Source organism: Pimephales promelas, chromosome 8 (genome assembly GCF_988280905.1).
Source record: "Pimephales promelas chromosome 8, fPimPro1.hap1.1, whole genome shotgun sequence".
Taxonomy (NCBI): Eukaryota; Metazoa; Chordata; class Actinopteri; order Cypriniformes; family Leuciscidae; genus Pimephales; species Pimephales promelas.
The window spans coordinates 31,861,124-31,888,877 of record NC_142776.1 but is presented as its reverse complement, the minus strand read 5'-3'; the positions used below and the strand labels follow the sequence as shown (position 1 = coordinate 31,888,877).

At 36.0% G+C, this 27,754-nt stretch overlaps 1 protein-coding gene and 2 long non-coding RNA genes across 6 annotated transcripts in view; all 3 read right to left on the bottom strand.

The window, feature by feature from the left end:
• Nucleotides 1–8,045, bottom strand: part of cntn4 (contactin 4) — a 195,043-nt gene extending 186,998 nt beyond the window's left edge. For both annotated transcript variants that reach the window (XM_039649158.2, XM_089134388.1), the window contains exon 1: nucleotides 7,822–8,045. The gene's annotated coding sequence lies outside the window, so the exon portion shown is untranslated. The remainder of the gene's footprint in view (nucleotides 1–7,821) is intronic.
• A 3,140-nt stretch (nucleotides 8,046–11,185) lies between these two features.
• Nucleotides 11,186–14,457, bottom strand: LOC148978117 (uncharacterized). 2 transcript variants are annotated; one of them, XR_016169547.1, is made up of 7 exons: nucleotides 13,811–14,457; nucleotides 13,283–13,331; nucleotides 13,029–13,134; nucleotides 12,839–12,901; nucleotides 12,374–12,468; nucleotides 12,150–12,259; nucleotides 11,186–11,273 (listed from the first exon to the last, which is right to left on the bottom strand). It is a non-coding gene; the product is annotated as an uncharacterized LOC148978117 (long non-coding RNA). The 2 variants fall into 2 exon arrangements; XR_016169548.1 differs by having other exon boundaries at nucleotides 13,029–13,098.
• A 5,865-nt stretch (nucleotides 14,458–20,322) lies between these two features.
• LOC148978116 (uncharacterized) lies at nucleotides 20,323–26,440 on the bottom strand. 2 transcript variants are annotated; one of them, XR_016169546.1, is made up of 4 exons: nucleotides 25,454–26,440; nucleotides 24,908–24,984; nucleotides 23,888–24,043; nucleotides 20,323–20,879 (listed from the first exon to the last, which is right to left on the bottom strand). It is a non-coding gene; the product is annotated as an uncharacterized LOC148978116 (long non-coding RNA). The 2 variants fall into 2 exon arrangements; XR_016169545.1 differs by having other exon boundaries at nucleotides 24,908–26,440.
• Nucleotides 26,441–27,754: the final 1,314 nt, after the last annotated feature.

Genomic DNA, 27,754 nt, shown 5'->3' with positions numbered 1-27,754 from the left:
TCACTTCTGGGTACAAATTTGTCCCCAAAATATAGTACTGTAGCCACACACACACACACTGAAATTTAAAGGGATAGTGCACCAAATAATGAAAATTCTATATTTCAATTATCCATTTAGCAATTTCATCCAAAGCATTTTGCAATAGAAGTACTGTAAAAAATAAACGTGATTTTAACGGTAAAAGAAAAAAAAACTGTTAATTGGTTAACAGAAAGTTTCCATACAATATACGGTAAATAACTGTGATATAATTTTACTGTAAAATACCGTTAAATTTACAGTTTTTGAAAGTGAAAAAGTATAATTTACAGTGAAAAAAAACGCAAATTAACATTCCCACAATTCCCTGTGTGACACTTCACATTTTATGTATTTTTGTTGAAATAACTACGGTTCCTCAGTTTTCTTGTTTTTTCTAATCAGTTATGTACGGTGTTTAAAAAATGTTTATTGCATTTTTTTTTTATTTCATGCGTGTTACCAGGATGTTTGTTTGAATGACACTGTGCAGCTTCTTTTTATTAGTATTAACTTTCTAATGGATTTCTACTTGTCATTGCTTTCATTGCTCATGTAACTCATCACTGTGATGATTGTTGGTTGTCAGTGTATTACAATGGTAAAAAACAGATATCAATTTTTCAAATAGTTGGTAAATCAATATTTTATCAGAAAATGAAATATGGTTTATTACTGTAAATTTTAAGTTAAGTCTGTAAAACCATTAACATTCCTACCGTATTTTTAACGGTAAAGTTCTGGCAACCACAGCTGCCGTTTTTGTTTTACCGTAAAAATTACGGTTGTATTTTTTACAGTGCAAGTAATTCAGCCTAGAGCCATCATTATTCATAGTATAAAAGCAATATAATGTAACTAGTAGACAGTATCAATCACCCTTATGTTATTCCAAACTTCTGTGGAACAGACAGTAAAAGAAGTTATTTTGGAGCTTCGAACTACATTAGGGTGAGTAAATGACAACAGGAGTTTCCCTTATAAGGGAATATATCATTTTAGGGAATATTCTATAACGGATAGCAATCAACACCACACCGGATTTATAACAGTCTCCAACCATCTTGAAATGCCTACAGAGAATGATTAACACCCTGAACACCCGCTGGGACTGATTTCCCATTTTTTAACAGAATTGTGGCTAATGCTGAGTTGAGTTGCTCACAGTCCACAGAGCTCATAATTAGAGGAACTGGAAGTGTAAAAAAAAAAAAATTATTTTGCCAGAGATATGATTATGTTATGATCTGGCAAAGGTAACGAGACATACAACAGATTAAATCCTGCTCGTAGACGGTAGAGGTTGTGCTCTTTTCAGACACTGAGGAGAACAGTATTAATTGAGGTCAAAATGCCGGGCCTCACAGTCCATTTAACACAATTTCCCCAAGTAAGACCTGCCCTGAACTGGCCACACACCCTCAGGAACTGGTGAAAAGCTGCTTGAAATGAGCCTGTCATGCCAGGCAGTTTTCCCTGGGATGCAAGAGCAGGGAGATCGCTATATTGGATTAGAGGAGTGTTAGCACATGCTGCGCGTCTTTGGGTGAGTGTGTGCGAGAACATTTATGTGTGACGCTCCCATGCCTGCTGGCAATAATAAAGACTAAATGCCACGTTACGAATGTGGTGTCATTAATCTTTGGGTGGGTTCCACCCAATCAATGTCTTTTTCTCACAGGAGCCAAGATTGATATTACGATTGTAGCCTTAACTCTGTAATCAGCGCGACTACACCACACGCCCCCTTGACATCACATCTTAGAAGTAACAGATGCGCTGATGGACATGTTGCACAATGAATGCTTGCTGTTCTTGCTACAGGCATAACAAAGGTAGGCTATATTAATTCCTTTCCCTTTTTTTTGTGTGAATGTGATAAGTTCTGTGTAAAAGTGCCCAGATTGCAGTTTGTCAACTTTTTGAAAGGTAATTTTATTGCAACGTGAGTAGAAAAGATAGTAGCCATGGGAGAAATAGCATTAATTTCCATCCTATTGTTTACCACAAGAAGACGTTTATGCAAGTAATGCAGTTTTTCTTTAGACCCAGACTAGTGCACATCTGTAATACAAAGACCAACAGGATATTCTTTTCCACCATGATATAATGAGGTTATACTATTTGTCTTCATAATGCCACATGAACCGTATTATTATTACTTAATTTTTTTTAGCCACTACAGTATTTCTCTAGGTTACAGAAGAGGATAATCCAGTGTTAAAGCAGTCAACCAAATAATGTAATATTTGTTCATCAAATATTCAACATTCATGATTTAAGGGATTATTTGGCATTTGTAGAAACTACAGTGTGTGCTCATATTAAAAATCATTCAATTTCATACAGGTTTCAAAATCTTTTTACGGTTCTACAAACTGGTGGTGCTAATTCGTATCTGATTCATCCCTTTTCAGATGAACTGCTTACATCCCACTGAGCAGGGTTATTTTTTACCAAAAAAAAAAAAAAAAAACATACAAGAAAAATGAATTACTTGAAACAAAAAATTCGAATTTTCAATATTTAAAAAAACGAAAATTCAATATTTAAAAAAACTACCTTATTTTATCTCAGCACCTCGTAGTTACATTTTCTCGTGAGATCAGGTTGGGAACAGCTTGAAATGTTTACATCATATAAACCAGGAGCGATCTCATGTTCAACATTAAAACAATAATTTAAACTTATGATTTAGTTTTAAAATCAATGGTTTATGAATGTAGCAAAAACTAGGCTTATGAATGTAGCAAATTCACTGAAAAAAAAAATTGTCTGTACGTGTTCTTGACAAATGATGAACTTAGTTTGAGACCAACGAGACTGCTCAGCATTATCGCTCTCCATCCTTGTCCTGAGATCTGCCAAATTGAAACAGAAGGGCCCATAAGGGAGATGGCACCGTTCACTCATAATTTACTCTCATTCAATCATGTTGTTGGATAAGTCTCCCAGGAGTTGGCTATTCTGACTGGTAGACACGATACAGCAAAGACTCAAAACTTTGTCAGATAATTGCTCTGAGAGGTTGAGAGGCAAACCACTTTGGGGCCTAGTCATTTTTTACAATTTAACTAGGGGTGGTGATCAGAGGTGTACTAGGGGGCATATTCTGACATATGTCAGTCGTTTGACATTATTGATATTAATGTAACGAATCAAATATTATATAGCAACTATGCTCAGAGGTGTAAAGTCCAGAGGTCAGAAAGTAAAAGTCCTGCCATATGTTTATTCCACCCATGAACTCAGCCAGTTGATTTCACTAATTAGTTCTATCACCTGGCTGAACAACTGTGCTAATTATCAAATCCAGGTATTTGTAACAAAATACTGAGGAGAACTTTAAAGCCACGTTTACACAAAGCCGGGTATTTAGCGAAACAAATATTTTCCCCCTCTCCGTTTTCAAAAATAACATCGTTCACACACCCGCATAAATACGCCATCGAGCGCCATCATATCTATGCCAAACCTATTGGCGGCAGTGTAGGGAGAAGCATAAAGCCATCCAAGCCAATCAGAATCAACAAGAGAGAACCTAAAACGCTGTTTCTCCCAGTTTACATGACAACACAACCACTGTTTCGAGAAATTTCCACTTTGGCCGGAGTTTTTAGAAATAATCGTTTTCTGTGATAAAAATGGGGTTTTCGTGTAAACGAGAGGCCAATCCGCAGGGAAATATCTGCGTTTTCCCTTCGTGTAAACGGGGCCTAAGGCTCAATCCCAATTCACCCCTTGCCCCTACCCCTTGGGTGGCGTGTCCCAATTCTTGTTGAGATTGAGTGGTAGGACAAAGCACTCGAAAGTTTACAGAATACATCGCAAAACACCAGCGAAATGGCTTTGCAAACGGTTAAACATTTAAATTTAGCACCAGATGATATCACCATGCACTTTATTTACTCTTATAATAATACTATAGTCATTTAAAATTAAGAAATTGTATAATGAATTACCTTTCCGAATCAGAATAGACATACATTTCGAGGAAGGAAGTTAAGTTGCTGATTGTCAGTCGTTGTCATGGAGAAATCCTGTAAAAAAACTCCGTAACAGCAGAGCAATCGCCGACGACTGATGACGTATTGGATTCATGAAGGGTTGTTCCAATTCGTAGGGAATATTGGGTAAATTTGAAAACAAGGGGTAGGGCCAAGGAATTGATTGGGATTGAGCCTTACTCTCTGAACATGGACTTTACACCTCTGACTATGCTAAAGTTGAGTAACCACACTGTAAAAAAAAATATATATATATATATATATATATATATTCATGATTTGTTATCACAACCATTTTTCTTTTGTCTAATCAACTTAAATAATTTAAGTAGTTCAGATAACATAATATTTTGAGTTTCTGATGATTAAACCAATCTCCTTCATTGTATTAACTCAATTTTTCCATTTCATTGAACTTAACATTTTAAGGCAACCAAGTTACTTCATTTTTTAAGTTAAACCAACAATATTTTTTACAGTGCATGAAGATGAAATCATCATGACATCAACTAATTCCTATAACTTTAAACACAAACCAGCATTCCAGGAAGAGGATGCATCTCATAATTACCAACTCGTCTTTATCAGCGCTAGTGTCTCTGAAAGTGAGCGTGTGAGGGGGGTTTTGGGCTCAGTATGAGGAGGCTGGTTCACGGTCTGCTGCCAATGATAATCCTCCTGAATATTATTCATCTTCACCGAGCAATAAGGCAGCAATTAAGCGCTTTAATTTACAGAGCAAAGCAGCTTTGAGGAGCCATACATCACCATGTTTCTCTGCACGCAACACTTGTTTGCTTCAGCGTCCATGATTGGTTGAATGATTCCGGACTGTACGGAAATAATAAAGAACATGTAGGATTTGATCTGGATGTTTCTTGGTGTTATTGTATTAATAGTGATAAAGCGGAGCTTTTAGAGTTTCTAACAAGCTAGCGCTAACAACCGGAAGCTAATGAATGAAGCCCACGCTCATAAATCTCTTCAGCCGATGTTATACAGCAGCACTGATCCCTTCAATGGGGTCAAGGCAAAAAGTCAGAAACACGACCAATATGATTCTATAGGCATTAGCATGGCCTATTGCTTATGTGATAAAGTCCATTTTATTTTATGCCGCTATTTTCTTTACAAGAGTTGTAAAACACTGGCCTATCAATCCTGTCTTATAGGCCCCGAGGACAGAAGATGTCACATAAATTTGAACACAATTTGCATGTACAGTAAATCCACACATAGCTTAATTCCATTTCAAACAAAGATACACACAGCTTTAAATTGAACTCACAGAAATCCATATAACCATCATTTTAACTAATTCAATTTAAAATCCAACTCGTGAACCGAAAGGGAAACAATTTTGTAGGATCAGTGAGAGTCAGATGAACTGCTTTATGACAAATCTGAAATGTAAATGAGGCTTATTCAGCTTCCTAATTAATATGAAACGCACACAAATTTCATTTCCATTACTAGCAAGGTGTTATTTTGTAAACAATCATTTCCAGTCAAGAACCCGTCGTGCCATAGGTGTCACAATAATGACAAAGTGCATAAACCACGCTTCATTTCAACTAAACGATTCCACGTTATTGATGCTCAGTGCAATCAGTTTGTTCTCAATGGCGTTTGATTCCGACATAAGACGTGGGTTTCGCTGAAGAGCCGGCAGCTGCATAGGGGAGATAGGGCTCAGACCTTTTCTTTTCATGTTGCACAAACAGGATTACTTTAATCAAGTGTCGTAGCTGGAATATTTTACTATCTCAACCTTGTCACGTCTCTGGTTTTCCACTGCGGCTTTCGAAATTTACAGATTAGGAGGCATTCTTACTACTTCCATACATTAATCTCCATAAAGAACCCATACACATGGGTATGAATACAGATACGTTAAGGGCTGGGATGTCAAAATGTATTACAGAGATAATTGGAGTCGCTGAAAATGAAAATACTGAAGCCTGACTTATGCCTATTCTCATGTTTAGGGTTTTTTTCATGATAATTGTATCATCTTGAAAATATATGCTTTGACATTGATCTTCTGTTGCATCGAAAAATTCCTCTTTTATGGGTTTGGAAAGAAACAAGGAAAACAAATGTAAAAGCTTTGATCTAGTGTTAGCAAAAGCTTTGAAAATAATGAAAAACATGTTTTATGCTATTATGCAATAAATGCAATACATATTCTTTACCCTACTGAAAAATATGACAACATATGATGCTGACTCATGCACCGGCTGTTGTGAAATGTAGTAGGCTATAATCTGGAGGACACTAAGGTGCTTTAACTGTAATAGTGTGTCTCTGTCAGTTCCCGCCATGGCTTATGACATGTCCCTTGTCATGCAATGCAAATCTTTAAATCCGCTTCATGCTTTATGAAAATTACCATTTAACACTACATACTACTTTTTGGAAAGGTTTAAAAAGTTCTGTGCTGTCAGTGTTCCAATACTTTTTTTTCCCTCATGTAATACTACGAGAGGCTGCTCACTGAACCAAATGATGTCCAGCTCCCCCTCTTTGGACATAATTGGTGGAACTTGGGGGTCCAGCCACACTATAACCTTACCCTATCCCCTACCCCTATCCCTAAACCTGATAAGGAGAAGATCCATCTATTAGGTCCACAGAGTCCCATTACATCCAGAGAGGGGGAGCAGGACATCATTTGGTTCTGCAGTGAGCTCCACTTGAATACTACAGTATTAAAGGGTTAGTTAACTTGACAACAGAACCGGAAGACAATACAATGCTGGATAAAGTCGTAGTTTTTGTTATTTTTAGACCAAAATGTATTTGAACTAACCCACTGATGTCACATGGACTACTTTGATGATGTCTTTATTTCCTTTCTGGACAAGGACAGCATACCCTACATACATTTTCAATGCAGGGACAGGAAACTCTCGGATTGAATCTAAAATATCTTAAACTGTGTTCCGAAGATGAATGGAGGTCGTATGGGTTTGGGACGACATGAAAAATAGAAATGCAAGAAAATGAATCAGACTTTCCAACGCTGCATATGACAGAGAGAACAATATAGGAAAACTGATTCATTAGAATGAATCCGACTTCATGAATATGAATTCATTACAACATATCGTTCTTTCTGAATGAACCAATTCCCTGGAATGAATCAAAACTATCCAAACAAACTTGGAGTTCATTAGAATGAACTGGCCTTGCCAACACTGCATATGAGAGAGAAAAATGACCGACTGTCCCACACCACACATCACTTCTCTCAGCTCTCAAAACAACACGTGTAATACAAAGACATTAAAAACAGCATGCAACTAACCGTTCGAAAAAAAAAAAACATTTACCATTTCCATGTTACTTCCCAGTGCTGACGCAAGTTGTATCTGATTCATGTATATTCGAAATGTCACTGTAATGGATCACAGGTAATATTTAGATGACAATTTGACGTAAATCAATGATGTTATGGCAAAAATAAGCCAAAGGCTTCATTACATCTTCTGTAGTAGTGACAAATATTGATTAAACACAGGACAGTTCATTATAAAAGACCAAAATATAGCGTTCTTAAACTTGTCTCTCATTCTCTGATATTTTGAACATCTTTTTGAGGAGATTAAAAAAAGAATCAGGCTAGATTCTGAAGAAAACTATGACCTGGAAATAAGAAAACAAATCTATCCACTCACATTTGGTGGGCTCTTTCATTCACAAGCTGAGAGTAAATGATGAACAGCGGTGATTGCAAAGTTTGGTTCAAACTGAGTTCATGGCTTCAGGTTCAGCTGAGGGTTGCGCTTACCTTAAAGAGTGTTCATGGAGATCGAAGATACAAGAGTATTATTTGAGAGATACTCTTGGAATGAACTTTTAAGTTCAAAAGGTTGCCTTAATCCTTTATGTAAATACAAACAATTTTAAACTTCTTCCAGGTAGCACTTTTGCATCAAATACACATATATCACCTGTAACAATCACAGCAGATTTCAATTGTTGGATTTGCTGGTACAACTTTAAAAGCTACTTGAGGAGTTTTGGTTCTTCGCCTTTTTTTTTTAAATGGTGGTTGGCAAACAACTTTAAGGTGCATTACCGCCACCTGCTGGTAAGGAGTATGGGTCAAGATCTTATAACAACCCATTTCCTAATACCCCCTAACCTCCTAATTTATTTGATCTAATTGAGTCCTTTTTCAAATATTGCAATTGATGAGTTTTCTTTCTTGTACTGAATTATATTTCTTGGTGAATCTGGAAGTTTGGGGAGGGGAAAGAAAAGTGCCCACCTACTTTTAAAAATACAACCAATAGCTTTTGGTTTTTATCAAAGCAAGCATTGGGGATTGGGGATCAGAAAATGGAAGGCCAATATGGACAATATATATATATATATATATATATATATATATATATATATATTCATTCAATAAACATGTTTGAACTGAGCCATGTTGGCCTGCTAATATATATATATATTTGGACTGAATGGGGTGATGCTGGGTTTTAGTGAGATTGAAGTGAAAGTATACTATGTGCAGAGAGCATTCACTCAATATTATTCACTCAATATTATATTAATAACATGATCATATCATACTATATTCAAAACTCTTTAGAAGTTACCCAAAGTTAAGGGATTAATAATGAGGGAAAAGGAGAACACAAGCAGACAAACGGCAAACGGCATGTTTTCAGAAGACTATGAATAGCTTTCAAATATTCGTCTTTGCAAATTAGGACCATTTGAAAGTCCCAAAAAGGGGGGGGGGGGGGGGGGGGTTGAGAGAGATACCTCTAGACTGCCAGTCATCTTTTCCAGTTCTTTGTGGGGAGAGGGTGCTCCCTGTCTTTTTAATTCTCTGTGAATCTTCTGTCCATCACCACACTCTATCCCTGCTTAAGAGCTTGGCTCTGACTCACGCACTGTCACTTTCCTGACAAACTACACCTATGCATGGAGAGACATCATAAACTGTCAGGAAAAAAGGGAAAGAATCCACCAGACTCTTCTCAGGAGAAAGAGGAAACTCACAGATAGACTCCATACATATTCACTTTTTACTTTGTACTGCCACTGAATAATTCTTAAAACATTTTTTTAATTTAAAAATATATGAAAAATGTATATAAGTTAGGGCTTTCAAACGATTAATCGTGATTAATCGCATCCAAAATAAAAGTTTGTGTTTACATAATATATGTGGGTGCACTGTGTATAATTATTTTGTATATATATAAATACACACATACATGCATGCATATTTAAGAAAAAAATAGTCTTTATAAAATATTTATATTTATATATAATATAAAGTATTATATAAATCTATATAGCCTACAGTATATACATGAAAATATTTCTTAAATATATACAAGCAAGTGTGTGTATTTGTATATAAATAATCATACACAGTGCACCCACATTATGTAAACACAAACTTTTATTTTGGATGCGATTAATCGCGATTAATCGTTTGACAGCCCTAATATAATTTTTAAAAACCTAATTCAAACTATAGAATGCAGACTTTTTACAAACATGACTTTTATAACATTGTTTGCCATTATTTTACAAGCAAGTCTGTGATAGCAAACGAGTACCTCTAACACATTGGCTTTGAAGCTTTTTGTTATGTTTAACCTCATTTTAGTCTTTTAATAAACCCGGGACATTATTATGGATTAGGCTCTTGGCGGGAAGCTGCAGGTAGGCAATTCATGTAGAGGTTTTAATTTGACCTAAAATGAACCATGACCATTTTCTAGGGCTTTGACAGCACCCTACTTGGATTAGCCGTTTTAATTATCGCAAATGTCAAGCGGGGCTAACAACCTGCTCACAACAGGCTAAAAACACCAAACAAAATGACTGAACCAGTAATACCTTTTTCTTGGTGTGAATATATCCCTGATGGCAGGTGAAAAACACGAAACAGCACCAGTTTGTTGAATATCCCTCGTATGGCAGTACGAATGTTGTAAAAAATAAAAATAAATAAAAATAATAATAATAATATTTGATGCTTCTTCTTCACCTGTGTTTTGATCCAGAGATTCTGTACTCTCTCAGAAGATGTGTAATAGCGCCCCCTACAGTATAACAGTGAAAACATGGATCGGAAAATTCCGTCAATGTTCGGGGGAAACAGTTGGACCTGACCTAACATCTAACAATGAACCGTATTTTTTTTATCAACAAAGATTAACACAAACTGTAACAAATCCATTGCTCATTGTTAGCTAATGCTACTGAATCCTTACTGAGCCCTATTGTCATACTGTTACTTTTTTTCACGCAAAAATCCTTGCTTGACTTATCACATTTGATTACATTTTGATACATTATTGTTTAATAATTGCAGTGCCAAGTTCTTACAAGAAAATCAATGTTTAGATTTGCCATTGTTTCAAATACAAATTTTAAACTTGGTCTATTTAATTTCTGCAACATATTTTACGCTTCAGAGGATCTCCTGTTATATACAGCTCATCAGAATATAGTGCAAACAAGTCAATGCCGTTTGATCAGGTTTTGTGCACCTGTACTTAATGTGAAAAGTAAGAGTCTCTCTGAGCAGTTTCCTTCTGTTCAGCTGACAGGTAAAGAAACAGCCCATCTTTCCTCTAACTTCTAATCCTGTTTACTCTTCTTCCTCGGATGCTGCTTTTCCACAGCTTGGAGTCTGGGGACAAGCTTTGTAAACACACAACCTTCTCTATTCACGCCAATTTACAGGCCTAACAGCCCAACCCAGTGGGCATTTGATGTCAATTTAACATCAAAATGACATCAAACATTGATGTCAAAATTACGTCACAAAATAGGTCAAAAATGAAAGTCAATTTGACGTCAAAGTGACAACGTCAATTTGATGTCAAGATTTTGACCTCTGCCGATGTCATTTTGATGTTATTTTGATCATGCTTTGTATGCATTTGATGCCAATTCAACATTTATTTGACGTCAAGATGTCATCATGTTGACGTCATTTTAATGCTATTTTGATATCATACAATATCAAGCTTTGATATCAATTCAACATAAATGTGACATCAAACATTGATGTCAAAATTACATAAAATTATTGACATATTTTGATATCATTTCAATGCTAAGCATCACTCAATTCCAACCTAAATGTACAATGACTGACAACATACACATACTTTGAGATCTGATATGTTTATTTTATTTTTTTGAGCAGTGTAATGCAGTGGGGGGGGGCTATGGGTTCACTCAAGGGCTCTCAAATGCCTGTAAAAGGGAACAAGAGAACAAGAAAACAAGAAAGCAAACATTAAAATGGGGCCTGTCCTTTAACATAACAAATGCTAAGTACCCATCAGTAGTAGGCTACTCTACAGTACATAGAAAACTAAAAGATAATCCACATTATAGCCTAATCACATGCAGTTGTCAGATGTGCACTAATTAGGGCTTTCAAATGATTAATCAATCGCATCCAAAATAAAAGCTTTTGTTTTTTGTTTACATAATATGTGATTGCACTGTGTATATTTATATATATATATATATTTATATATATATATACACACACATGCTTGTATATATTTAAGAAATATTTTCATGTTTATGCTGTATATAGATTTATATATAATTTAAATTATTTATAAATAACATTTTTTTATTAAATATACATGCATGTGTGTGTGTATATATATATATACACAAAATAATTATACACAGTGCACCCACATGTATTATGTAAACAAACTTTTATTTTGGATGTGATTAATCGTGATTAATCATTTGACAGCCCTAGTACTAATATATGATAATGGATCGAGTCAATTTTTGGTTAATTTGGTTAACAGTGTCATATGTCAGGATCTCATTTCACTGCTAGTCATCAGTCCACATTTTGTACGGAATTGTAGAATGTGAACATTCATTCAAAGCCAGACAGCAGTGATTTCAAAACATCACATTCGTCCAGGCTCTTCCCTATGTATGCGATTGATATCTTTTTTTTTTCCATGGAGAATATTTTCCCCCCTATATCTTTCCAACATGTTTCCAAGGACCAGGTGTAGGGGTAAAATGAAGGGGAAGGGTAAAAAAAGAGAAATTGAATTGGGCCTAATCTACATTGCTTGCAGCAGCTCCTACCTTCCGGCGCCCAGTGCCCCCTCTTCTGTCCGGTGGAGCGAGCAAATGGTTGGCCGTAAGCCTACCAATGGAAGCTTCTGTGATGCCGGGTTGTTACTTCTAGATGGCACCTGAAAAAATGTAACAGCAATTGCCATTTATCTTGCACATACTGATCAAAATAAAAATCATGTAGAGAATAGAGCTATAGGTGGTGTAGGTGCACAAATAGAAAATATAATTACCTATTGCGACCTTATAAAGTTCAATTCTTCTGAAAGGCAGCTTGTCACCAGTCCCATCCATGTTCAGTATAGACATGAGGCTATTTGTGAGCACTCTGTAAATAAAAATGTGAATAAACAAAGTTATACATGCTGTACAGGAAGAAATGTGAAATAATGTCAGGGCTCACAAAATCGCTAGCCAGGCGTCCCGGGCTATATTGTGTTTTCAGTAGGGCTACCAAAATACATAACTGTCCTGCCCAACAGGCTATCTGAAATAGTATAATCAAATTCCCCTAAACTTCTGCCTCGTTCCCCTAAATATTTGTGATTAAGTGTAAACCACACAAATTCGTGTTCGCTTCGGTCTTGTTATAATCAGATTCAGCGTGTTCTTCATCTTCAATCCGCAGATCTGGGCGTATTCATTTAAGAGTATTAAATACATTTAAAGATATTAACCGCACAACTTCAGAGACTGACCTTTTCATCACAATGTTGACATTTTCCCACAGGGTAGCTGCACCAATTTGACATCGGAGCTGTCTGAAGGAATAATTTAGCAAATATGCAGAAATGTATATGAGGAACAAGAATATGTGAATAAGATATTGTATGTCTATTAATTGCATCTGTTAGCAAATGTTTGTTTTACTTTTTCATAGTAACCTACCATGAGTTTTCGTTTTTCCTCGCTGGTTAGCTGTCTGTTAAGCTGTTGAAGCGGAGTCGTTTTTGGAACTCTGAATGTCAGACCAAAGAGAGCAAGACATCATATTCTATACAAACAAAAAATTTGCATTAAAAAAAAAAATTCAATGCAGCAGCTATTTTTTGTTTAGAAGAACACACTTACTTTTCTCTTACATTGGGAAAGGAATATTTTTAGGACAGTAACGTTATATGGATACTACCATTGCAACTTACCTCTTATTCAAATCAGTGACAGATCTGGGGCTGGTAACGTTAAGTTACGCTGGGAAAAAAAATTAAAACATTTCACATGCTTAGGATATCATTTTACTATCATTGTTAATTTGTCATCTCTAACGTTAGCCTTGTAACGGGCTAAAGCTTGAAATGTCCACTTTTAAACCAACAAATTCGAATCGACAGTAAATATCGTCGCCGGTCGGTTTGGCCCCAGAAAACCAGTAAAATCGACATTTTTCCACACACACACACACACACACACGCACACGCACACGCACACGCACACTTTTAAAATCATACGATGGCAGACAGGAAGACACTTCTTCCATCATACCAGAATGTCAACGTTACAGTTAAGCTAATCTCCGGTTAAATTAGCAAGCTAACTCGCTCAGGTAAAGGGCAAGGCTGTGGAATTATTCGACATATTTCTGACAATTACACCCAATCAGATTAAGTAGCCTATGTATAAGATGGTGTATTAACATAATAACAACAATAGCATGCTAGCTGGTTACTTACCAAGAGTTGAAAGAGGAGTATTTTTTAAAATTGAAATCGACGATCTCTCTGGCAGTGAGCAGACGTGTGAGTGAGGGCGGTTATGCAAATCTTCTACTTTTCCGCGCGATATGACCAGGATGTGACGTCTTTTTGTAGTCAATTTGTAGTCGATGATGATCATTTTAAAAATCAGCTTCAATGTCAGATTAAATTTACCTTTTATAGTATATGCAATTATAGTGTCTGCTGTCATTTTAATCAAGAACTGAATTAAACTAGCTAGGATTTAAATAAAATAAAAATGCAAAATACATAGACCTACAACTTTCAAGATCGGTCTTTTAGATGTTGAAAATTAGTCGCATTGATTTACAGTGAGTAATAAATATACTTTTTCAGACATCATTTTGATATACATTTCACATCAAATTGACGTTTTAATTCCTGACATCAAATCAACATCGATTTAATGTCAATGATATTGACCTGAGATGTAGGGACAAGAAAAAACATGTCAGATTGATACCTTTGTTTGGCCTCTTTACAACCACAAGGTAATAATTACAAAATATAATGAAAATATTCATATTCATGCATGTTATACATGGTGGTCAAAATCTTGACTATTTGTTGATGTCAAATTGACGTCAAGGTGCCCGCTGGGAAGGCTCTACTTTGCAGATTATGAATGCTTTAACCTGGCTTTCCACACCTCTTGGTAATTTCGTCTGGTTTATCTTCTTCGGACCACATTTTCCCTCCCCCTTTACGTGTGTCACTTTGGTGTGAATTTACATGCGTAAACATCATGACCGCATCGGCTCCGCGAGACACAGAGAGCTCTTCTTGATTTGCTGCCATGTCATCACATTCTACTGATGGTGAGAAATTGTCAAATTAAATGATTAGTTTTGCATACCAAATTAGATCGTGATCAGTTTGATTGAAGTGGTTGAACAAATGAAGTGATATTCTAAGGCACAGGGCAATAAAAAGGACAGTTTCTTCTTGGCACGCGCACACGTCTTTAAACTGCAGCATGACATGTAAGTAATGCAACAAATTAGCAAATCATGGCAAGCTCTTTTAGATCAGGTGCCACTTTCATCGGTGTGTTTAATTGATAAGGCAGAGTGTGGGAAACCCTCTGTGTGAATACATTACAGCAATTACAGAAGATTGCACTTACAAACTAGTGCAGGCACTCAGGTCACATTTATTTTGTAGCAGTTGATGTAAATCTTAAATAAGCCTCAATTCATCATTTCAGTCCTCATTTACACACCCTCATGTCTTTTGCATGTTCCATTAAACACAAAAGTATGTTTTGCAAAATGTTCACACGCTTCTGACACACAAATCTTCTGGAAAAAAAAGAGAAAAAAAATGAAATCAAAATCAACCGTATATTTTCTTAATGCATGTTACTTGTGTTGTTACATGCAAATGTTATACAGAGTGTTGGGGGTAACGCATTACAGAGTTATTTTTTGCAAGTGACTTTGATTTCTCATGCGTTGACTGAGAGCTTTCCTGTCCTCATGTGGAGAGAAATCATGAGTAAGTGCAGAGGTGTTGTGTGCGCTGTGTGAACACGATAGTAATTGTAGTTCTAGACTATGTGAGCATGCATTTTCTCACATCACTTGCTCAAAAACAGTTTCAATGTTTCTCAAAATGAATAAAATATGTGAAATGTAAACTCAGATTATTAGGCTACACAAACCTGCGAAAACGAAAGTGTAAATAATACAAATGTACTTTCTGTATTTACTGCAATCTCACTTTATTTACTAATGTCTTTGCTGGCCTGCTGTTGAATTCAACCAATATTCAACCACAGAAATAAGCAAAAAAAGACCACATTTGTATTAAATTTTTTTTGTCTTTATTGCTGAAATAACTTTCTTCTCTTGCGTCCCAATCTTCTGTGATCCAGCCCAGATGAGAAAAAGTAACGCAAAAGCAACGCAACATATTACTCTCATTAAAAAGTAACTAAGTAGGCTATCACAATTAGCAACTTTTTAAGGAGTATTACAATATTGTAATGAGGTCTCTTGCCTCAAACGCATTCTCATCCTAGGACGTCATCTAACTGACACTTTTGACCATGCGTCTAAATTCGACGCACAGGGCAACCTTTAGCGTCAGTTAGATGACGCGAGTAGATTTACGTCTGGGGTAGGGTTAGACCACTAGGAGGCGCATCTCATGGTCAAAAGCGTCAGATGATGCTTGGGATGAGAACGGGCTGCTTGCCTACGTGATTAAAGATATGGTAAAACAGTAATATTATGAAATATTATTCAAATTATTATTACAATTTAAATTTTAAAAGAACTGTTTTCAATTTTAATATATTTAAACATGCAATGTATTACTGTGATATCAAAGCTAAATTTTCTGAATCTTCAGTGTCACATGATCCTTCAGAAATCATTATGGTTTGGTGATCAAAAACCGGTCCTTTTTATTATCAGTGCTGAAAACAGTAGTTCTGCTTAATATTTATGTGGAAACCATGATATGTTTTTTTTTTCAGGATTCTTTGAGTAGAAAAGCATTTATTTGAAATTTGAGACATTAGACATTATTCGTAACCATTTAAAAGTCTTTACTGTCACTTTTGATCAAGTTAATGCATCCTTGCTGAATATAATAACTTCTGAATAAGACCAGGTGAATGTTACATTTATAAAATAACTAAACTTTCTAAACCAAAACCTTTTTGAACTGTATTTATTTTATAATTTAAGAAATTAAGTGTCAGTTTCCATTTTCATTCAGACTTCAATGCATCTTAAATACAGTCTTATGACTTTGGCACAAGAAAACAGCTTTATTAAAGGAATATACCAGATAAATAAGTAAATGTCATTCTTTTGCAATGTGATTACATAAAATGTGAGAGCGTGTGATGCATCTTTAAGCAGCGAGTTTGAATATGTTCCGTGAATTACAGACTTACAGTACATTTAACTACACCTTTAAGAGTGATGCATTAGTTCTCACTTGAATTAGATCATATTAGCACTCTTTCTCAATAAGGTTTTCTCACTGATTCAAATGAAGTTTTGTCTTTGTCTCCCTGGAGGTGAAATTTGTTTTATGGCCCTCACCTGCTTGTGCTTGAAACCAGCTAAATAGGCCGCCAGGTCTCTCATACCCCCTTCAATATTACAACCTTCTTCTCAACCTTTCCCTCGAACATGTCGAACTTCAGAACCATTCATTATCTTACCAGTTTCCCCCCTGTGCCGCTGCACTACTAACAAGTGAACTATGACAGCACTATTCTATCATTGAAATGATTAATTTGAATAGCCAAAGGTTTCCTCACAATTATTTCTCCATTAATGTATCCGAGGGCCTTTATAAACCGCTATGGCTATCTATGAAAATCTGGGCCACATTTTCTCCATTCATTTTTGCATAAGATCCATTACATCGCTGCAGGGTAGAATTTTTAATCTGCCCCACTTCAATAAGCACATCTCTGCCTACCTTGAAAATATTGTCAAAAAGGAAGGTAGATATTATTTATCAGTGCCAGTTTTGATAATAAGGGACAGAGAACACCTGGTAACAGTGGGTCCAAAAGAGACCATATTAAAATAAGCCAACATTAAACGGAAGTTGCCATTAACTTTTCTCCCCTATTGTGATGATATTATATGAGAGTGAAATGGCTTCTCGAACAAGAACAAATGTAGGGCGGTTCTTGGTTTGCTATTGCTGTGATCTCATGTGATTGACAGTTTATACCCTCACACTGAAAAACAAAACAGGGGAGGGGAAGTTATTTTGATTAATATATATATTCATAGCGAGTTCAAGTAAAACAGACATAATTCAAAACTGAAGAAATCACTTCTTTTCTTTATTTCAGGACACTGAACGCTTTGTTCTGGTTAGCAAAGTGTCTGACTTATGGGATGGAACTGCTATCAGATAAGGTAAAACTCCCTTCAAAATTGAGCAGGGTTTTATTACAACCATTTTGTGAGAATATGCAGACACACTGGCTTGGCAAAAGTAGTGATTAGGAAGCAGCCTTCCCATGTCTCGCTTCCATATGGGTCTTTACAGCTCCAGTGAAGCCATTAATTTAGAAGGATCAGTGCGAGAAATATCAGTCCCCACCAAAATTTGGTCAGACTCACAGGCACTATTGAAGGGCGCCAAATGACATGCAAGGAGGACTTCCAAAAGGCTCTGTGACTGCTTCCGTTTCAGCTGGACTAGTATTTACGGTTAAATCCCCTGGTAGCCCAACAAGTCGGAGCAATTCTCGGGAGATTACATCCATGTTCGCACTCTTACCTGTCAGTGTTCCTGACAAGCTTATTCCTCTGAGCTCTTGGAATAAACTCCTACACCTTTACTGTGAAATCTACTTTAGCAAACTCCATTTCACACCTCAAATGTAGCCCGGTTTCATAACTTAATGTCAAATGTTGGTAAATAAACATGTGGGATGCTGCTTATTGAGTGAACATGTAAGTCTTTCCAAAACAGATAATAACAATTGCCTACTTGTTTAGTTGGAGGGTTGTGTCAAATATTTATGTCTTGACCAAGGTCACACTTTTTGGCCTTGTAAAGGGCTACAATATAATTACATATGCATTGATTAATTATAAAATTACTAAATGAGTACCTTAAAGGGCAGTTTAGTTAACATAATACAGAGAGGTATACTGTACAGATCCAAAGAACCACTTCAAATCTGGTCTTTTTTCCATCATCTACACTGTAAAAAATTTACTGTAAAATTTACAGTAACTTACTGGCAACGATTAGCCAGTAAGTTACTGTGAATACTCTTTACAGTAAGGGTACTGTACTTCCATTTACAGTATTTTATGTTTATACTGTGAATTCAAAAACAATTAAATACTGTGATTTTAGTTGTATTTACAGTAACTTACTGGCTAATCGTTGCCAGTAAGTTACTGTGAATACGTTTTACAGTAAGGGTAGTGTACTTTTCACAGTATTTTATGTAAACACTGTGAAATCAAAAACATTGAAATATTATGATTTTGGTTGTATTTACAGCATTGATTGTTTTACTGTAGAAGAAAATTTCAATTTAATTTACATACAAAAAACGTTAAGCACTGTTTTTTATGTATTGTATGCAACACAGTACTATAAACAGTAGATAACGGTTAAGCACTGTAAATTCAGTTTCTCACTGTACAATTTAAATACTATATCACTAGCATTTAATATTAGCCATCATTAAAAGAAACACCCATTTTTCTAAAACATTGCAATCAACTGCAGACAATAAGAAAATTGTTAACAGTTATTTATTTAAAAAGATTTGGTGAACAGAAATGACAAAACAGGTACAACAAAGGGATAATGGACATTGGACAACATTATACCATCCAAAGTTAATGCACGTTCTATGCAAGTAATGTGGCCACAACACCCAGCGGAGTGTTAACTTTAGATAGTCTAATGGCGTGAAGTCTATTATCATGCTTATTCTACTGTTGCTAAATTCAAAGGAACACTCCGACTTTTTGGGACTTTAGCTTTTTCACCGTATCCCCCAGAGTTAGATAAATCCTTACATACCTTTTTCATCTCCATGCGTGCTGTAACTCTGTCTGACACACCCACCGCTAGCCTATAGCTTAGCACAAAGACTGGATGTAAATGGTTCCAGCTAGCATACTAATCCCAATAAGTGACAAAATAACGCAAACATTTTCCTATTTATGTTGTGATTTGTCTAAATCAGAGTGTACAAATAACAAGGTCATATGAGACACAGCCATCTTTTAACCGTAAATTGGGAACTATATTTTCAGAAGGCGAAGCACTGCTACTTGAGCGGAGTGATAACCGCAGCACCTGAGACGCACCGTGGAGAGGAGCAGAGAGTTCGTTCAGAGTTGGATTAATAGAGTCAGCAATTACTAGATAGTGAAAGCATAGTTTACAATCATGGGTGTTCGCTGTATTGTAAAGAGCTGCGACAATAAATGGGAGACCAGGTAATGCCATGTTTCATAGAATTCCAAACAAAAATGCATCCTGACTAATAAATATCACAGGTCAGCATTTTTGTTTGGAATTCTAAGAAACATCATGGCATTACCTGGTCTCCCATTTATTGTCGCAGCTCTTTACAATACAGCGAACACCCATGATTGTAAACTATGCTTTCACTATCTAGTAATTGCTGACTCTATTATTCCAACTCTGAACGAACTCTCTGCTCCTCTCCATGGCACGTCTCGGGTGCTGCGGTTATCACTCCGCCCAAGTAGCATGCTTCGCCTTCTGAGAATATAGTTCCCAATATTTATACGGTAAAGATGGCTGTGTCACATATGACCTTGTTTTTTGTACACTCTGTGACTATACAAATCACAACATGTAAATAGGAAAATGTTTGCGTTATTTTGTCACTTATTGGGATTAGTATGCTAGTTGGAGCCATTTAGACCCAGTCTTTGTGCTAAGCTAGGCTAGCGGTGGGTGTGTCAGACAGAGTTACAGCATGCACGAGATATATCTAACTCTGGGCGATACAGTGAATAGGCTAAAGTCCCAACAAGTTGTCGTGTTCCTTTAATTTACGACTGAAGAAAATTTTACAAAACGTTTTTTTAAAGTTACAGAGCAAATTGTTATTAGTTCATTCAATAGTTCTGTATGACAGGTTGCTATGACGGAACAATAGGCTAATACAAATTGATACAACGAGCCTATTTCATTACAAGATTTGTAAAGTTACAGAGCAAACTGTTACTAGTTCATTCACTAGTTCCGTATGACTAGTTGCTATAATGGAACAATAATGCAAATTGATACAATACAGTCAAAAAATTTAACTACTTTGAAGTTGTGCAAATAACTGATTACCCCATTCTAAAGAGCAATAAATAACATTATGGCAATATTGAAATAAAATAAAACATTGAACATTAAAAAAATATATGTTTAACATTTGCATGAACATTTAAAACAGAAAGGAAAATAAACTTCCCCTGCCACTTGGCAAAGGTCTATGGCCTCTTGCATGCCTTGACCTTGGAGACAGAGAATCCTATTTGGAGCCCTGAAATTAAAGAAGAAAACACATTAAATCGACTGAATGGTTTCGAAAACGGTAAAACTCAACTGTTTAACTCTGGGAGAGTTGTAGAGCCAATAAAAAACAAAAGTGGAGTGTTCCTTTAACAAATACAACTTATTTAAATAATTTAGGCTACTAGTAAATGGTGAAATTAACATTTAGAAAGTTTAATAAATGCTGTAGAAGTGCAGTTTATTAATAGTTAATGTTAACTAATGTAGTTAACTAGAGTTTAATAAATGGAACCATATTGTAAAGTGTTACCAATTTGTTATACACCGATTCAGACGTCTCGTGACAGATCAGTTATTTTAACTAGAGCCCGACTGATAAAGGATTTTGAAGGCCGATACCGATACAAATATTTGTTGGTTTTAAAATCCGATATTCCTATATATCGGCCGATATATATATATATATATATATATATATATATATATATTTAGAAACACGCAACAAAACATAACAGATTACCCTAACATTAGTTATTAGTAGTTATTTATGAGTTTTAACTAGTATAGATGGTATAGCATGGTAAACGTGCGTGCCAGTGATGCAGAATTGACCACGCATGGTCAAGATCAACCTCTTGAAAGCAGATGGACTCTAAAACAGTGGGCATCGCAATTCAACAGCCATACTGACACCTGTTAGCATTGCAAACCCGCTCTTCGCCCCAAACCACCACCGGCTGTTCTACATAGCAACGTAACTTACATGGTGTTGACGAGACGGGAATATGATGGCAGACATCGTGAACAATGTTTGAACACGTGAACACAGTGCAGATTGTCAACATAACATTAGACATTGTCTTTTTGTCTAATAACTGTACCTAACATTAGTCGTCCGCGGTCAAAACACTGTGGTGTAAACAGTTTGATGTTGGGATATTCACTGCCCAAAGCCTATTAACTAAAGCCAACCAACCCTGTTACGTCACATGTTAGAATACTGCGCAATGGCGGCACCCTGGTGGCGAAAGATATAAAGTTTTTTCTTTTTTTCTTTTATATGTTTACATTTGTCATGTGTCTTATATAATTGTTGATTATAGTGGAAATCCATCTAGTAAATCATGTAAACTTGATTGACTGCTTAATTTCCCCTTTAAAGGATTAGTTCTTAAAGGAGAACTCCAGTGCAAAATGAACCTTTGGTCTAATAACATATTGGTACCTAGTCGACCATTCTCTGAGATTTGTTTTTATGATAATCGAATGTAAAGAGTTTTATCTCTAAAAACTGTTTAGTGTATAAAGCTAGTATATGGGGGCATTGACTAAGTAAAAAGAAATCGCTAGTTAATACCACTAACAAGGCTCAAAATAGCCCCACACTAACATAGTAACATAATGAGGGTCCATACATCCAAAACGAAGCATTGAGAACTTTGTAAGTGTACAGACAGTATAATAAGAAGATATTTTATCAAGACAGTCCACTTCGCGTATACAGGCAGGAGCCATCTTGGGAAAACAGTCTCGACAAGTCGAACCACGAATGCCGTTTGGTGTTAGTGTGGGGCTATTTTGAGCCTTGTTAGTGGTATTAACTAGCGATAGATCTAACTTATTATATGTCCCCATTTACTAGCGTTATAATCTAAACAGTTTTTAGAGATAAAACTCTTTACATTCGATTATCATGAAAACAAATATCAGAGAACGGCTGACTAGGTAAAAATGTGTTATTAGACCAACGGTTCATTTTACGCCGGAGTTCTCCTTTAAATTCTTTTCCACTGAAGAAAGAAAGAGATGGATATCTTGGATGCCATTGGGGTGAGTTAATTATAAGGAAATTTACATTTTGAGGTAAACTAATCCTTTAGGTTTAAAATAAAAATGTTTAAATGTAATATATTTTTCTCATGGTCCTTATTTTAAATAGGTCATAAAAATATCAATAATTGTCGATATCAACCAATATGAAACACTTACAGTATATCGTGATACAGTTTTCAGACATATCGCCCAGCCCTATTTAGTGCCCTATGATTTCCGCGATAACGAAATCGCGGAATTGGCCAATTAACGAGGAATCTAGTGTTAACGCGGAATTTCGTAGATTTTTGCATATTTGGTTTGAAATTCTGTTTTTGTGTGGGGGAAGAACGTATGTCTGGTGAAAATGCAGACCGGGGGAAGCAAATCTGGGCGACTCAACCCCCCAACCCGTCATTTCAGCTCCAATGACGAAATCAAAACAATGAAAGCATGGCGAAGCGGCTCTCCTTTCGTCGACTAAAAGTTAAGAAACTCAACGCTATAAGCCTTCAGTGCCGAGCAGTTCGCACGTGACTTATGCAGTGTTTCCCACACTTAATTCGCCGCCACATACTGCGTTTCGGTTTTTAACACTATTTAAAACACGCAGCGTATTCATTCAGTTGTATTTCCCCGCTCTCCCTCCGTCTCTCTCTCACTCACGCGTCTCTCACACACACACACACAACGTGCACACCACGTCTGTCTGAGGCGCCGGACTGGACAAAGGCGAAGCGAACTCCATGAGAGACAGAGTGTGACTTTATTTAAACTTATAAACTAATATAATTTATATTACTGGACAGTTTAAAGCTCATAACCATATTTTGTTGTTACTTAAAGAGTGCAGTGTTATGTTGCATCATGCAGTATTTGTCCTGAAAAGGCTACTGAGTAATTGTCTGTATTACCTCAATAAATTTAAGGTCATTCCTAATTTATTTTTATTTTTTTAATACATTTTTATCATTAACTTTAAAAGCATACTATTTTTTACAACTAAAATAACAGTCAAGGGTAAAAAAACCCCCAATTCCCTAAAATTAAAACGGAAAAAACGAAATTTGGGAAAAAATAAAACGGAATTTGGGAAAAAATAAAATGGATTTCATAGGGCCCTACCTATTACATTACATTTTAAAGGGAAAGGATGATTTTGAACAGCTTTTCAATTGTCAATGTGCTTTTACATTGCAATCAAATTATTTAATATAAAAATACCTCTGATCAAACTCCAGCGCTGTGCTGGCTTCCACCGGTTGAATACGTAACAGGCGAAGAGAGCGGCCAAGCCAGTGGTGAAGTCCACCATGTGAGCACCAGGTGGGGTTACGACCCTCCCCTTGATCGACAGCATCCATTTTTTTGCAGTCTCTCCTTAGTAAAGACAAGAGTCATCACAAAAATTATATTTCATAGCGATACATTCAATAAAAGATTTTTTCCACATAAATTATTGTAAAAACAGGGCAGGGAGCATACATATCTTCGAAGCAGTGGATTAAAGGATTGATTAGTTCACCTCAAAATGAAAATCTCCTAATAATTTACTCACCCTAATGCCATCCAAGATATCCATGTCTTTCTTTCCTCAGTGGAAGAGAAATTAAGTTTGAGGAAAACATTTCTTGATTTTTCTTTGGATAATGGGCTTCAATTGTAAACAACGTTTTAAAGTCCAAATGAATGCAGTTTCAAAGGTCTTTGAAGTACTTCAACGCACTATACAGGTTCCCAGCTGAGGATTAGGGTCTTATCTAGCGAAATGATCAGTCATTTTCTGAAAAAAAAATTATAATTTATATACTTTTTATCTACAATTGTTGGACTACTGGAGCCCATTATTCAAAGAAAAATCTAGAAATGTTTTCCTACAAAAATGTCATTTCTCTTTCATTGAGGAAGGAAAGAAAGACATGGATATTTTGTAAATTATTCGGAAACTTTTATTTTGAGGTGAACTAATCCTTTAAATAGCAGTTACTGGTTTGGTGATAGAAAAACAATGAGTGATACAGGCATAGCAAGCAATCTGAAATGGTAATCACGACATTATAGGTGGCTACTAAAAATAAGAGAGTAACTTACTCCACATAACTTAAGATTTTGAAGTGACTGCTGACTAGTGCAGAGAATGGCACCACACAAACTCTGCATTCACTAGTGTTTTCCAGAAACGTTGCTTTGCTTGTGCATAAAGTTATACATTAAGGATTTGTTAACAGTGAATGTGAAACTTACCAAGCATGACAATCCTTGGAGTGATAGGAAGGAGACAGCTGGGCCTCTACATCTGAGGGAGTGGTAACGTTAGTCTCCTATGCCAGCAAAGATAAAGAGTCACTCGAAAGAAGGTAACTAACTAGGATAGAAAAAGCTTTATAAAAATTGTTGATAAGAAAGCAATGAGCCTTTTTTTCTCTTTAGGTTTGTGCATGTTTACTCATAAAAAAACTAAGTAACTTACCACAATAACTTTATCAATTACCACTCTAAGTTACATCAATTTTCTCTTAATTAAAACATTGTTCACACAGTGGACAACAGTGACTTTAACTGTTAAGTTACCCAGCATTTAACCAATAATTGAGATAGACGTTAGCACCATGTTAGTTAACTTAACGTTATTATTGTGAGGTGAGGTCTATTAAGGAAAAAATGCTCAACCACCAATAACATAAACCTGACACAAACAAACCTGTATTTACTTGAACAATTGGAGGCTTGTCAACCTGCATTATGTTGGGGGTGTAAAATGGTACGTAAAGTTAACGTTACTTAACTTACTGATTTTCTGGAAGTCCCGAATCCCCATTAGCAGTTGGTGAAGGATCCGCGATCCCAAGATGGAAACTCCGGCTGAGGCAACGGGTGGGGAAAAATATTCTCCTGGCTAGCTAGCTACCGATAACTAGGTAAACTGTTGACTAACTAATACTAATAACGTTTTACTTTTAAGGCTGTAAAAACATCTCCGTCGGCGCTCTCACGGAAACGTTTTCGCTGAATTCCTCTCAGGCAAAAAGTGAAAGATATCAACACAAAGACGAAAACAAAATAAATAACGTTACAACCACAAGACAAAGCCGTCTATAAAGAAACGCACATTTGAATAATACTAGACTTATTAACGGAGCTTAACGTTAAAGGCTGTTACGAAAACGTAAATTCGACAATTAACTTAGCTTTTCTGTCACTGACGACGAAACAGAAATTCAAATGCTTCTTTCGCGCTTTTTTCTAACAGACTCGGCTTTGACTGCCTAAACCCCGCCCACTCTGACGGCGTTTTGATTTCACCTTGCAGCTCAGAAACAGCTCTGGAAACTTGCACATTTATCTCTCCTGCTTTCGAAAAAAAAAAAATATATATAACACTGATTTTTGTAAAATAAAAATCCCATGTTACGTATTTATGTTAACCAGGCAGCCCCAATTTTGGAAAGTAATGCACATGACATAACCTAGAATATAGAAAGCTCATGCAGCAGGTGCATCAGAGTACAAGTTCACAAGGGTTACAAAGAAAGATATGATAAAAAAAGGAAAATTACAGTAGTTTACTTTACTATTTACAGTACTTTAGTGGCTGTATTGTGATTTTTTACAGTAATGCTTTGACTACTGTGATTTTCACTGTAATGCTTGAACTACTGTGATTTTTAAGGTCTTACTGTAAACTTTACAATATTCTACTGTAAAAATCTTTTACAGTATTGTTACTGTGACATCTACAGTAAATAACTGTAGATTTCACAGGCATTTTTTACAGTGTATACTTAGAAAAATAAACTGCAAGATTTTGGATTGAAAAATATGAGATGGGGGGGAATAGAATTATTGAATTGTTTTTTGCGTTATCTCGTAAAAGTTTTGGGTTCACCCAAGAAACATTGCATTCTCTCCCAGATGTTTTGTTTCTCGAGAAACCGCAAATATTTTGCGAGCACGGGTAAAGTGTCTCGGGAAAATGCAAACATTTTCTGAGCGAACGCAATGTTTCTCAGGAAAACGCAAACATTTTTCGAGCGAACGCAATTACTTACTTTATTATTATTACTTTACTTTCATCCTATAAGATGCTTTATAATTCACAGATTAAACCCACAAAGAATGATGTAAACTGCAGGGGAAAAAACACAGAAATGTGAATGGAGTACGTATATACAATTTACTGTGAAAAATAAAAGAATATGAAAATAAAGTGTTCAATTATTGTGCCTATATATCTATGTATCTATATGCTTATAAAATCCCATCTGGGCTATATAAAGTTTCTTGGGAAAACGTAAACATTTTGCGAGCAAACGCAAAGTTTCTCAGGAAAACGCAAATATTTTGAGAGCAGATGCAAAGTTTCTTGAGAAACCGCAAATATTTTGCGAGTAAGGGTAAAGTTTCTCAAGAAAATGCAAACCTTTTGCAATGAACGCAAAGTTTCTCAGGAAAACGCAAACATTTTGCGAGCAAACGCAAAGTTTCTCAGAAAAACGGAAACATTTTGCAAGCGAACGCAAAGTTTCTCAGGAACACAAATATTTTGCAAGCGAACACAAAGTTTCTCAGAAAAACACAAACATTTTGCAAGCGAACGCAAAGTTTCTCAGGAACACAAATATTTTGCAAGCGAACACAAAGTTTCTCAGAAAAACGCAAACATTTTGCAAGCGAACGCAAAGTTTCTCAGGAACACAAATATTTTGCAAGCGAACGCAAAGTTTCTCAGAAAAACGCAAACATTTTGCAAGCGAAAGTAACATTTCTTGAGAAAAGTTACTTGAGAAACCGCAAATATTTCGCGAGCAAGGATAAAATTTCTCTGGAAAATGCAAACATTTTGCAAGCGAACGCAAAGGTTCTCAGAAAAATGCAAACTTTTTGCGAGCGAAAGTAAAGTTTTTCGAGAAACCGCAAATATTTTGCAAGCAAGGGTAAAGTTTCTTGGGAAAATGCAACATTTTCCAAGCGAAGCAAAGTTTCTCAGGAAAGCACAAACATTTTGCAAGTGAACGCAAAGTTTCTCAGAAAAATGCAAACATTTTGCGAGCGAAAGTAAAGTTTCTTGGGAAAGCGTAAACATTTTGTGAG